At 41.3% G+C, this 13,034-nt stretch overlaps 1 protein-coding gene and 1 long non-coding RNA gene across 13 annotated transcripts in view; one reads left to right on the forward strand and one right to left on the reverse strand.

Moving 5' to 3' along the window:
- Kcns3 (potassium voltage-gated channel modifier subfamily S member 3) overlaps window positions 1–13,034 on the reverse strand; it is a 357,419-nt gene that overhangs the window by 73,391 nt on the left and 270,994 nt on the right. For 3 of the 10 annotated variants that reach the window (XR_015453261.1, XR_015453259.1, XR_015453260.1), the window contains 2 exons: window positions 6,955–11,586; window positions 4,362–5,793 (listed from right to left, as the gene is read on the reverse strand). The exons of 1 other annotated variant lie outside the window; for it this stretch is intronic. The gene's annotated coding sequence lies outside the window, so the exon portion shown is untranslated. The remainder of the gene's footprint in view (window positions 1–4,361; window positions 5,794–6,954; window positions 11,587–13,034) is intronic. 6 more of the 10 variants (XR_015453264.1, XR_015453262.1, XR_015453263.1 and 3 more) reach the window with 2 other exon arrangements.
- The window catches only part of LOC110347886 (uncharacterized), a 31,879-nt gene continuing 25,204 nt past the window's right edge, over window positions 6,360–13,034 (forward strand). For 2 of the 3 annotated variants that reach the window (XR_015453275.1, XR_015453276.1), the window contains exons 1-2: window positions 6,360–6,757; window positions 9,440–9,664. This is a non-coding gene — a long non-coding RNA (uncharacterized LOC110347886). The remainder of the gene's footprint in view (window positions 6,758–9,439; window positions 9,665–13,034) is intronic. The other variant, XR_002392758.2, reaches the window with a different exon arrangement.

Here is a 13,034-nt window from a genome sequence, read left to right on the forward strand (position 1 = left end):
TTTATGTGTCCACTTCCTTTCTATCTGCCTTCCACTACTGTGCTGCTGACACCTCAGCCCTTGCGAGGTCATAGTCGAAAACTGAAGCAGAGGCCAAGTGTTTCTGAGAGATGCATTCATTATGAGTATGTACTAAGATGCAAAAAAAAATTGAAAATACTGCCAATTTACATTTACTATATTTATATAATAAATATATGATTATTTCATTGTTTTCAGTTACAATCTGGAAATTATTAAACAAAGAAATATAGTAGTATTTACTGGAGTTCACAGTATCTCTCATAGACAACACATTATCTAACATCACACATGTTACAAAACGTGACCTATAACCAAAATGAGGTTTAACATTAGCCATTTACAGATGTGCATTTATTTATGGCCTTGAACCTATAGATTGATACTATTTAAGAAAAGAGTTTCCTTGTATCTCAGGTCAAACTCGACCTCCCCTAGGGTTAAAGATACAATCTTGTCTTCAGATTTATTGCTGAAATGTGTCTATGCCTAGAATAATACTGAACACTGGGTTGACTCTCAACAAATATTTGCTGAATGTATGAAGAAAGGAAGAAATAAATTCCACAGTTGAATTCATGACTTCTTCCAGTAACCAGTAATACGAGTCTGTGCCTCAGACTGGCGCGGGCAGGTTGCCAAGCTCCCTCAAATCTCACTGCCCCTCTCCTCAGGGCTTGGTATGACCTCTCTGCAAAGCCTCCTCGATTCTCTGTTCCCTTGCTTGCCTTACTGTCTGGAACTCCTCAAGGCAAACTGAGGTGAACAGTTTTTCTAGTTCCCAGTGCTTTACAAAGCGACAGTGAAGTGAGTCTTCCCTCAGATGGGTGCTTCTGCTGCCATCAGCGAGGAAAGAGAAGAACACCGGGTGGGACACCAGAGCCCTATTCACCACCGTGGACGAGCCAACTCTGAACTGTGACAGCAGAAGTTCACAAGTTGGAGGGAGAGGAGCAACACCGAGGGAAAAACAGACAAAACCAAGAGGAGAAAGCGATGGATTTGTGTAAAGACGCAATTAGCCTTTCAGAAAAATTAGGGTTGAGGTCAAATTCTTCTGTCACTTTTGGGCTGGTAAGTCGTGAGGAAAATGTAGCCTATCCCTGGTCTCTTCTTTTGCTCGCCTACAGCACGAGGATGATCGTACCCACCAAGGAGGCTGAGAGGATTAAGGAAACCAGAGGCATTGCCCTCTCCTAAGGCTGGGCACCCAGCGCATCTCGGAAACTGGCCCTGCAGAGGAGACACGAACGTGACTGCATGGAGCCGGAAATGACCTTCTAGAAAGATCTCAGAAGAGCACAGGGCCAGAGGAAGGAAGGGCCCCTCCATCAAAGTGGGTCTGAGAACCAGGTCAGAGCCGTCATCCCCCGGCGAGGCCAATGAGCGCCACAGTGAAAAGCCAGGAAGAGGGAATGTTGGGGAGAGCCGAGTTGGACCGCTGGCAGCTGCGGAGGGCAGAGTCCGTGGCTCGCTTGCTTTCCTGTTCTTTTCAGTGCCTCACACAGAAATGGCCAGACAAATACAGATAATTGTTTAACAGAGGAGTCATCCACCTAGAGCATCCCCAAAACCAAAGGCCTTTCACAGAGTGCGTCTCATCCCTGCTCTGCTTATAGACGTTGTCGTGGAGCGAACGCTCTCTGAAGCCAATTTTAAGTGCTGGATTCAGAGTCATTGGGCTTATTTCTCAGCCCATCTTCTAAATGGATGCTTCAGGCAGAGGGATCATGCCTGGATCCTATGCTAACATCTCCCCAGCACAACAACTAGCACTAGTAGGTGCTCTGTGAAATATCTGCTAAATCAATGAGTGAATGAGTGAAAGAGTGAATACTGTATTAAAATGCAAGCATCCCTAGCATTATTTAAGACAACCAGGAATTAACAAATTTGCTTTCCTGTGGGCTACCCTGGGACTGGCAACCACAGAAGACACATTGGATCGGCAGGACCCTGGTTTCTCCTGGCAAAGGGCCCTCTCCACATGGCTTCCACTGAAGTACACTTCACAGTTCCTTTGCCTTGCCAACCAACATTAGCTCTTTCATATACAGCCCGATCAGCTTTACTTGATGGGATCATCTAGCTTCTGCTTAAAGGATCACAGCTTGCATGTTTTGGATCATCTTTGGAATCATTTGCTCAAAATATTACCAACAAATGACCAAAAATTCTGCAAATCCCCTCTTCCTCACCGAAACAAAAGAAAACAAAACAGAAAACCTCTTTGGGGCATCACTTTTCTCTAGATGAGCTGCCTGAGTACTGAATTCTTCTTATTCCTCCCTCACCTCTCTGGGCAAACAGTGCAGCAAGTGGCTAAAAGCTCAGACTATACCCTGCACTCCTGAGTCCAATCCTGGCCTCACCACTACACCAGCGGCCAGCCCTTGGCCACGGCTCCATGCCCTCAGCTGCAAACTGGCAAAGAAAATATTTTAGAAGTTTGTTACGAGGATTAATTAGCTACTGCATATCTACAGCATCGTAAAAGGCCCAGCATACAGTAAGCACTCAATAAATCCTTAGCTCTATACTTGCTAATGTTGGCAGTTGCCACTTTTCAGTGAAAGTATCCCTTATTTTTGCTGCCTCCACTGGACTGTGAGCTCAGATATTGATAACTATTGTTTGTCTTCTCATTTATACCCAGTACCTTATTTCCATCTGATATAGAGGAGACATTTGGCTATTGTTTGACTATAATTATCAGAAACAGTGAAGTGACTTTAATTGCATCGGGCCCCTCGGTGACATAATAAAAGTCAGAGGACATTTCAGATTTGAGGGATCCCATTAACATGATGTGAAGGAATAAAAAGACACAACTCAATGCTACAACTAAATAAATAGAGATAGGAGCATCAACAGAGTTCCAGAAAAAAAAAAACCTAACAAAATACTGAGTATGGCTGTAATATCATTCAATTTGTAAATATCAGAATTATTTTTAAAAATTCAATGCAATCTTTTTCTCAGACATGCACACACATCAGCTTTGCTTCATGTGACCAACAAGCTTTTGCTTAAAAGACCCTTAAGTTCCGTGACTCTTCATGGGAGTGGTTTTCCCAAAGATTTCTGAGCTGTGCAAATCCCTCTTCCTCATGAAAGAAGAGAGGGAGGGAGGGAGCGCAGAGCTGCTCCCCTGCCTGACAAGGCTGAGGAGCGAGCCAGAGCTGAGACACAGAGGCGGCGCCCCTCCGACTGTGAGCACAGACTGGGCTGCTCTGGAGGGACCCTAGAGGAGATGTAGACAGGAAGATGGAGCGCAGAGGAGGCCTGAGTATGAAATGCAGCCAGATGTTTACCTCAAGACCAAAAGCATATAATTAAAAAGAGAAAAGAACTTCCAGTGAGTATTCTCCCGGAAGGGCTCAAGGCCAAGCCTGCCAGAGCAGGCTGCGAATGAATAATTGAATGCTTCAGAGTGGAGGGGATAAAGCAGTGGGAAAATCAGCGTGGAAAGCAGGCCTGAGCAGGAAAAGCTGCCGAGAGACGTGACTCCCACAGGTACACGATCCCTGGCCGTGCAGGGGCTGGGTGGCCCCTCGGGACCCTGGAGTGGAGCAAGAGGCCAGCTCCTCGTCCATCCCAACCAGCCCACCCTGACTTCACTGACCACCGTTTGGATTCAGACATGGAGAGCCCAGCCAGCATCACTGAGCAGAGGGCGCAGGGGAACCCAGGCTCCCAGCTGGAGGGGGCTCCGCAGTGCTTCAGAGCCCCTGCCACACACACGTTGCAAAAACCACTGCTCTCACAAAATGAGAAAGTGATGACAAATTGCATCATAAAAAAGCAATGAGAAAAAGGAAATATTTAATTTAAACAGAAAGTGTTTGCCAAATAAAGAGTACTCCATAGACGCATGGATATGCAAAGACAAGAAATCTCAACTGAATGAGACAGAGCAAGTAACAACAGAAAGGAAGGAGCCTAAAACAACAGCATCAATATTTGAGACACAAAGAACAGAGAAAAAAGATGAAACAAATATTAATAGAATAGAATTTGCGTAAACGGAGGAAACAAAGTAAAGGGTCCACCAATTATTACACAAAATGTTAGAAAATAAAAGCCATACTTAGGCATACTTTCTGAATTTCAGAATACCAAGATTAAAGAGAAGAGTCTAAATTTTTTATGCAGAGAGCAGGTATGGAGGGTGTAGAAAAAGAAAGAGTCACACAGGAAAAAGAACCACCTTGCCACCATCTGGCTTTCAGAGACAGACAGACAGATGGAGGGTGTGTTAGTTACTTTTCTCTCATTGCTGAGACAAAATACCCATACCCAAACCCAAAGCTAGAGGGGAAGGGGTTTATCTGGCTTACAGTTTGTAGAGGTTTTAGTCCATAATCAGCTGGCTCCAAGACAGGGATGGCAGACAGCCATCCCAGAGGAGAAACAACATGGCACGTACAAGACAGCAAAGGAAACAAGAGAGTCTTTAACAGCGTCTCCCTGCCCCTTTTATCTTATTCAGACTACTTAGGGCATGCTTAATCCTAATGTCCTTGAGTTTAGCATTGCATTATGAATCAATTCCAGCATCACACACTCTAGATCAAGCCTATGACCGCACGAGGCTTTGGGGAGACATCTAGACCCAAACCATAACAGATGGACAGACAAACAGGCAGGCAGACAGACAGACACATGAAAGAGTTCAGAAATTTCTCACAAAATTTTTATTAGGAATTTGCTTAAATATGTGCTACAGGAAAATGATATATCTTCTTAAGAGTGATGAAATATATAGGAGCAATAGATATGAGTCAGAAAGAAAAGCTAGTAAAAGAAGTAATTCACAGATGTGGTGATAAGTTAGATGTACACTCAATCACTTGAGTGGCATGACCTGGGTACTCTATTCAGTTCTAGCCTCTTCCTCTCTGGCGCTGTTCCCCTGTGCTTTGTCTGCCCAGTAAGCAGCTTGGTCCTCCACAACCTTTCCACGGTGCTGTATCTGCCTGGGAGCCAGCTGACCATTGACTGAAACTCCTGAAACTATGAGCCATGTTAAAGCTCTCCTCCTTTAAGTAGTGGATGTAATGTGTTTTTTCCCCAGCAACAAGAAACTGAGGAATTCAGATCTCTATCAGTTATAATTATTATGAATCACTTTTGACTGAGGAAAGATAAAATTCAAAAAATAATCCTATTTTCACTAATTGTATCTTTAAGTGGACAACAGTTCAAGGAAACTAACATTCATTAACACCGCCCATTGCTAGGAAGAGAGCTAACAAGCATATGACTTGAAGAAGTCACAGATTGCTGAGCCTACCCTTGAGCTCATTTGTTAGTTATCTGTACAGAAATCACAAGTAAGCAAGGTAAAAGGTAAAAAAGGCCACAGTAACAACATGAACAAGACACTTATTGGAAAGCAGTGAGACCCTCAAGCCTCAGTCTTAGAGTGACAGTGGAAGGCATAGAATCCAGTTCCACTGGAAAGTAAGGTGCACAAATCAGCCTCAGGAAAGGGAACATGGAACTAGCCCATAATTAAGTGGCTCTTCAATGCCAGAGAGCTCTATTTACTCAGTAAGTGTGGAGAGCAGAGGAATGCACCACTAAGGACAGGCTTGGGTATGGTGCAGCAACAAACAAGCCCAAGATTTCAGTGACTTACAACAACAATTGATTTCATGCTGGTGCCAAATGCATCTCAGGGTGGGACAGGGAGGTCTTTGCTCGGGGCGGCCACCCAGGGTCTCAGTCTCAGGAAAAAAATCATTCTCAAGCATTGCTGGCCATCACCTTGTGGAAAAAGAGAGATATTAAGAGTCTTGCACTGGCAAATAAAGAACACATATTGCTCATGCTCGTCTCATTGACCAGATGTAAATCTAGGGCCCCACTCAATGATAAGAGACCTAGAAGTTTACTCCTACCTGGGATGGAGGAGAACTGGGAATGTTGGGGGAATATTGCTAATAAATACAGAGGTAGAGTAAGGGGAATTATAACCAATCCCAGTCAATCTCAGGAAGCCATTTCTGTTATCCCAAATGTATTCTAACGGATAATTTCATATTCATTAGATCAAAAACTTTTATTCCATTACATTAGGTGCCTATTCTAGCTAGCTAACCCAGTATGAAACACTACCCTCTAAATAGCAAAAGTATAATCAGCCAAGAATTCACAATAAATTAAATTATTTACTTGTAATTAGTAACAAATTAAATTAAATCCTCAATAGGACTTAATGAGACTCCAAACCAAAAGAGTTTTGTCTTTATTAGCCAATAAAATTTTTATTTATTCCAGTCCTCCAAAGCTTTGATGGTCAGGTCTAATGGAAGAGAGTTGTAGATTGTTTTCGTCCAGCACTAATTTCACAATAAGCTTTGAGATAAGAAATATGTGTTCAGATCCAGCTTACAAAGGAAAAATCAAAGTATTGTAAAAGGACTACCATCATCCAGAGAGAGCTGATTTTGTCTCCATGGAACACTCCCATCAGGCTAAATGTGAGCTGTGTCTACATCATCCCTGCTACTTTGCTTTGTTTTCCTGAGGCAAGGTCCGTAGATCACTGCAGATGTTCTCAGCCATTATCTGAGCTGAAACACAGTCTCCCACCCAGCACCTACCATAACTCACCAGCACGATGGCTGCTGCAGGAGGATTCGGCAAAGGAAGACAAAATGGACCATTCTGCTCAGTTAGCAGAAGCCTCTAAAGAGCCTCGTTTGAAGAAAGGCAACAGATTTAAAAGGTAAATCCTAATCTCCTCTTGTAACTGGTTTTTAAGGAGCAGGCGTTTCTTAGTCATGTTTCAACATTTGTCCTATAGTTATTTTATTTTATACTAAAAATGAAATGAGCTATGCATTAAAATAAACTTTAATTTATGTATTTAGAATTACGCTTCATTTCTTACACTATTTTCTACATGAATAACCCCAAACTTACGAGGTGAAAGCAGTTCTGTATGGAGTTGCTTGTTAAGCAGGTTATAAATATCCCTATCAGTGAAAACAATAAATGCCAAGGGCGCTCAAACAGACTGATGAGGCCATCAGCTCTAATCTATTAAAGATTCCAAAAATAAATCTATTAATGCTGTCAGTGTCTATTTTTTCACTCTCATTACAACAATTCTCAGAACTATAAAAGTTCCACAATGAGACTAACATTTTAAGATTATACAACTTAATTTATAATATTATTCAATTATTTTATAATGGTAATCATGGAGCACCTTGGTATGTTTTTATTTATATTCCATGAATGCTATGGAAAATTCTTTCCATTTTTTCATAGAAGATCACAGTACCCTTGGAATGAGATTTGCATTTTTAGATTTAAAGGAAAGCTGGGATGTCAACTGAGCAATACATTCTAATAAACCTATTACAAGATAAACATTTTTTTCCAACAGCTCTGAAGAGATTAAGGTATGCAAATCTGCGGCCAACTAGTTATGCAAATCTGTGGCCAACTAGTACAGGTTAAGAGCAAATGACATTGAAAATTATAGATTTTGGAGTTTACAAAATCTCTTGCCATGGTTGAAAAGCTATTGAAACTTACGTAATATTTCCAAGCTTCAGGTTCTTTATCTACAAAAATCAACTCGATTGAATAAGCAATTTTATATGAAATATGTATGACAGGCCTAAATGGGACAAGTAGACAATAATGTATTAACAGTTTTTTAAGTAAAGTGAACTGAATTTGATTGCCCCCCACAAGTAGGTAACAGCATTGGTACAGAGTAATCCTAGGTCATCTAATCTCCAGAGAAGTTGAGACTACTTGCTAATGTAAAGAAAATATTCAAAGTGTTGATTAGAAAAAAAAGAAAATGAGCTACTATTTCTTCCTCTATCAGCATGAGAAGTGAAAACCAAAAAGAAAAAAAATAGTGGATTCAGGAACAGAGGCCTGTGGTAATATAGATCCATGTGTGAGACCTCACAAAGGAAGTGTAATGTACAGACAGAAAATACCCAGAAATTGCTGTGGGAGAAGAAAAACTTTATTCAAAGAATGTACTGCTCCTGAACTTGCTTCTTTAATGTTAATGAAACTAATATTTCCAACAGAAACAATCAATTTTACTTTTTTGAACAATTTAATTGTAATAAGTAAAATCCATTTAAAATGGGGAAGAGGTTGATTTATGCATTTTGAAGGTGTTTATCCTAAAGCCAGATAATTTATCCTAGGAGAAAAAATTAATTTTATATAAATTAGACTTCACCAAAATTAAGGCCTTTTGAAATTCAGAACATACTACCAAGAATGTGAAAATATCTGGGTAGGTGATGAACATCTGTAATCCCAGCTACTCAGGAGGCTGAGGCAAAAGTGTCACAAGTTCAAACAACTTTGAAAGACCTTGTTCCAAAATACAATGAAAAGTAAGGGCCACAGAGGTTTCTTCAATGGTAGAGCACTTAGAGAGTGAACACAAGATCTGGGTTCAAACCCCAGTGCTACACACACACACACACACGCAGTGAATGTGCAAGCCACAGCCTAGGAGAAAATAATTGGAAATAGCATATCTGAAGAAGGACTTATCACCAGAATATATAAAGAACCCAGTACTCAATGTTAAGAAAACAAATGACAAAAATTAACAATTATCAAGACATTTGAATAGATATTTCTCCAAATAAAATACATGGGTGGCCAATAAGCACATAAAAGATCCTCACTGTCATTTGTCATTAGATAAATGCAAAAAAGCAATAAGATGCTGATAGTATAGTAAGAATCATAAAGAAAGACAAAGACAATTTGGTTAAGGGTACAGAACAATGAGAGAATGTGAACAGGGGCAGCATATACTGCTGATAGAAATGTAAGATGGCACAGCCACTTTGGAAAGCAGTTTGTCAGTCTCTTAAAATACTCAACATGGACTTACCGTGTGGCTCAGCAGTTCTATTCTTGGGTGTGCACCACGGGAAGTAAAAACATACATCGGCACAAAGACATTTCCGTTGAGTATTTGTTGTAGCATTATTTGCAATAGCCAAAAAGTAGAAACTACCCGAGTGTCTATCAATAGGTGAAAAGTTAGAATGTGTTACATCAATACAATAAATATTGCCAATAAAAAGAAAGGAAGTACTGACACACACTGCAACATAAATGAACTTCAGCAACACTGTGCTGATGTACAGGAGCCAGGCACAAAAGACTGTGTTCCATCATCAGGTTGGGAAGCGGGTAAGTTGCTGTCTGGGACAGGAGTGTGAATGACAGTGACTGCGATGAGCACGTGGGGCTTCCAGGGGTTGATAGAAATGCTCTGAGATTAGATGGTGCTGAAGGCTACACAGTGCTGTGGATTTATAGATGAATGTTATGGCACATAAATCGTGCCTCAGTAAAGATGCTTATGGACAAACAAATTAATAGTGAACTAATTCACTAAAATTAGGAGAGCCACACAACCAACAGGAGCCTTTCCTCATCCTCAAGTACCAGCAGGCCCTGAAGAGAGCCAGTGACCTCCCTGCATCTGAGTCAGGCTGGGCAGGAAAGGCGAACGCAAGGGTCAAGCAGATGAAAATGCAGGATCCTCAGCTTGGAAGATGTGGGAACAAGGAACGAGCATGGGTTAGACCAGGAGAACGTTCTGTCCAGCTGTTCAGTATGTGGCCATGTGAGTAGTAGCCCTGAGGAGCTCATTCTTTTTATTTTATTTTTTATCTTAATTTCAAGTCAAAGAGCGATATACACTTAGTGAGTACCATATTTAATACCACATGTCTAGACTAATCCAAAACCCAGCTGGTCCTTTCAGGTACTTAGCTAATCTCTAGCCTCATAATTACTGGTGGTTATAAAGTTTACCAAGACAGTCCTTATACTCACTCAAAAATATTTATGAAGCTCCTATATGTGGATCATAGAACTTGATAATATGAAGATAAGTTGGATATGCCACAGTATAATTTCAAGTTGGGGACTGTGATGCCCCCTGCTTTGCTTTTGTTGCCCTGAACTACTTTGCTATTTTAGGTCTCTTTTGGTTTCAAATGAACTTTAGGATAATTTTCTCTAATTTTGTGAGATGTACTATTAGAATTTTGATCAGGAATGCATTAAATCTGTATAACAATTTTGGAAGTATGGCCATTTTCATTATATTAGCTCTTCCTACCCATGAACAAGGGATATCTTTCCATTTTCTGATATCCTCTTTGATCTCCTTTTTCAAAGTTCTGTAGTTTTCCATGTAAAGATCTCTTACTTCCTTCATTAGATTGATTCCTAGGTATTTCATTTTTGTTGGGGATGCTATTGTGAAGGGTGTGGTTTCCCTAATTTTTGTCTCAGTGAGTTTCTTACTTGTGTACAGAAATGCTATTGATTTTTGAGTGTTGACTTTGTATCCAGCTATGCTACTGATTTTGGTTATTAAATCTAGAAGTCTTTTGGTGGAGTTTTGAGGGTCTCCTATATAGAGAATCATGACATCTGCAAATAATGCTAATTTAACTTCTTCCTTCCTTGTCCTTATTCCTTTTATTTCTTTCTCTTGTCTAATTGCTGTGGCTAGTGTTTCTAGAACTATACTGAATAGGAGTGGTGACAGTGGACATCCTTGTCTTGTTCCTGATTTTAGAGTGAAAGCTTTCTGGTCTTTTTCCATTTAGTATGATATTTGCTGATGGTTTGTCATAGATTGCATTTATCAAATTAAGATAGAGACCATCTATTCCAATTTTCCGTAGGGTTTTACATAAATGAGTGTTGGATTTTGTGAAGTGCTTTTTCTGCATCTATTGAGATGATGATATGGCTTTTGTCCTTGGCTCTGTTAACGTGGTGTATTCCATTTATTGATTTGAGTACGTTGAACCATCCCTGCATCCTTGGGATGAATCCCATTTAGTCAGGGTGTATGATCTTCCTGGTTTGCAGCATTCTGTTTGCCAGTATCTTATTGAGGATTTTTGCATCTATGTTCACTAGGGAGATTGGCCTGTAGTTCTCTTTTTTTGGTTGGATCCTTCTCTGGTTTTGGTATCCAGGTAATGATTGCTTTAGGAATGAATTCGATTATTGCTTCCCTTTCAATTTCATTGAAGAGTTTGAGAAGTACCAACATTAGGTCTTGTCTAAATTTCTTGTGGAATTCAGCAGTGAATCTGTCCGAGCCTGGGCTTTTGTTTGTTGGCAGGTTTTCAATTACATCTTCAATTTCTTTGATTGATATTGGTCACACAGAAGAAATGGACAGATTCTTACATACATATGAATACCAAAGCTGAATCAAGAAGATATAAAATTTCTAAATAAAACAATATCGTCAGTTTTATTGCTCAAATTGTCTCAGATTTGGACACAAGTATCTTGAAGCTTGCTTTTTGGTTTTTGTAAGTATCCATTCACTGTTGAATGCACCTTTACTTTTTAGCATGAAATGTTCCTTATTCGTTTTGCATTTTCTCTGCCTTAGAATCAGCCATTTCTCTAAGGACCCATGCTTTGCTTAGTTCAAAGAGTAGGTACAAGACACAAGGTTTGGGGTAGTCCATCTTTCCAGAGGCCCTGTACTCTGGGGCAGCTTTTTGTCTCCTGCCAAAAAATAAAGAAAGAAAGAAACGAAGTTTGGAGTTTATGTGTTGAAGTGCGCTGGATCCTACATTTTAGCACAGGTTACTCACAACAGCCTCTGTTTTCCCCCTTTCTGACGAGCAAAGGGTGCAACTCAGAACTTGAGAGTTAAATGACTCTATCTAGCCACCAGCTAAGAGGAAAGGAGAAAAAGCAGCACAGATACAGGGATGGGAACTCCCCACATACAAGTGTGATTGTACAAACTGAGTGCTGCCCCACTCCTTCCCCTGAAAGAAAAATTAAGGATCTGCAAACAGTGCATCTGGAGCAAGTGTGACCTACGCACGGTTAAAGACAGAGGCGCTATCGCCTAACAAGATGGCTCCTTCACTGTAAGAGCTGCAGAAGCAGTGAAGTGCTTCTTTGCATAAATAATGCCACCCTCATGCCCAAAATCACATTGAGAATGAATATCCTCGCCGTTGTCCTGCGGTGAGCTGGAGAACACAAATGCTTCTCCAAATACAGTGTGTTGCTTTTATGTCGGGTGAGAGGAAACCAGTCCTACGTGTCCCAGTTTCACGTCTCCCCAGGGACTCTGGAGGGGACCTGAAGTTCCTGTTAGCTTCCCTGGTGTGGCAGCAAAACCGCAGGCTTTGGGCCGAAGCAGGCACCAAATCTTGGCAGGTGAAAGCTTGCCCTCACTTCACAGCCGACCTCTGAGGACCTACAAAGGCCCCATAGGAAACGTAATGCCTTGAGGTCTTCCTCTGGTGGGAGATGGAGACATTTCTCAGCAAATGTGTGAGCAACTTTTCTCTCATTGCTGAGACGAAATACCTGACACCCAAAGTTAAAAGGAGAAGGGTTTATGTAGCTCGCTCACAGTTTGTAAGGGTTTCAGCCCATAATCGGCTGGCTCCAAGGGAGAATGGCACGTGGCAGAGGGGCACCTCAGAGGTTTATGGTGCCCTCACAGTAGCAAAAGCAACTCAGGACCCTTAGCAATGTCTTTCTGACCCTTCTATGTTATCCAGACTACCGGGATCAGGGCAGCGCCAAACCAGTCACTCACGTGTATTGATTCAGTAACACATGCCCTTAACCCAGCGTCACACACTCCAGATTCAGCACCTCTGAAAAGGACTGCATGAGGCCTTGGGGTGACATCTAGCGAGTGAAGGAGTTGGGATGGAACATGAAGAAGAGCTGAAGGGTATTGGGGGCAAAGAGGGAACTAAAAGTTTGAGAAATCGGGAATCCTATATGATAAACCCACTGAGGGTTCAGAAGTGAGACCTCTCCCTACTGGAGAGGCCACAGTCGTATTTCCCAAGTGGCCTCTGCTGCCCTGGAAATGTTCTTTTAAGAAAGTGCTTGAAGCACCACTGTGTGTCTGTGTGTGTACTATGTTTGGGGCTCGAATGAGACCATCCCAGACATGGTCCAAGATCCCAGCAGGCCTT

This window comes from Heterocephalus glaber, unplaced genomic scaffold (assembly GCF_053883595.1).
Source record: "Heterocephalus glaber isolate CG9 unplaced genomic scaffold, H.glaber_assembly_v1.0 deba00001457, whole genome shotgun sequence".
NCBI lineage: Eukaryota > Metazoa > Chordata > Mammalia > Rodentia > Bathyergidae > Heterocephalus > Heterocephalus glaber.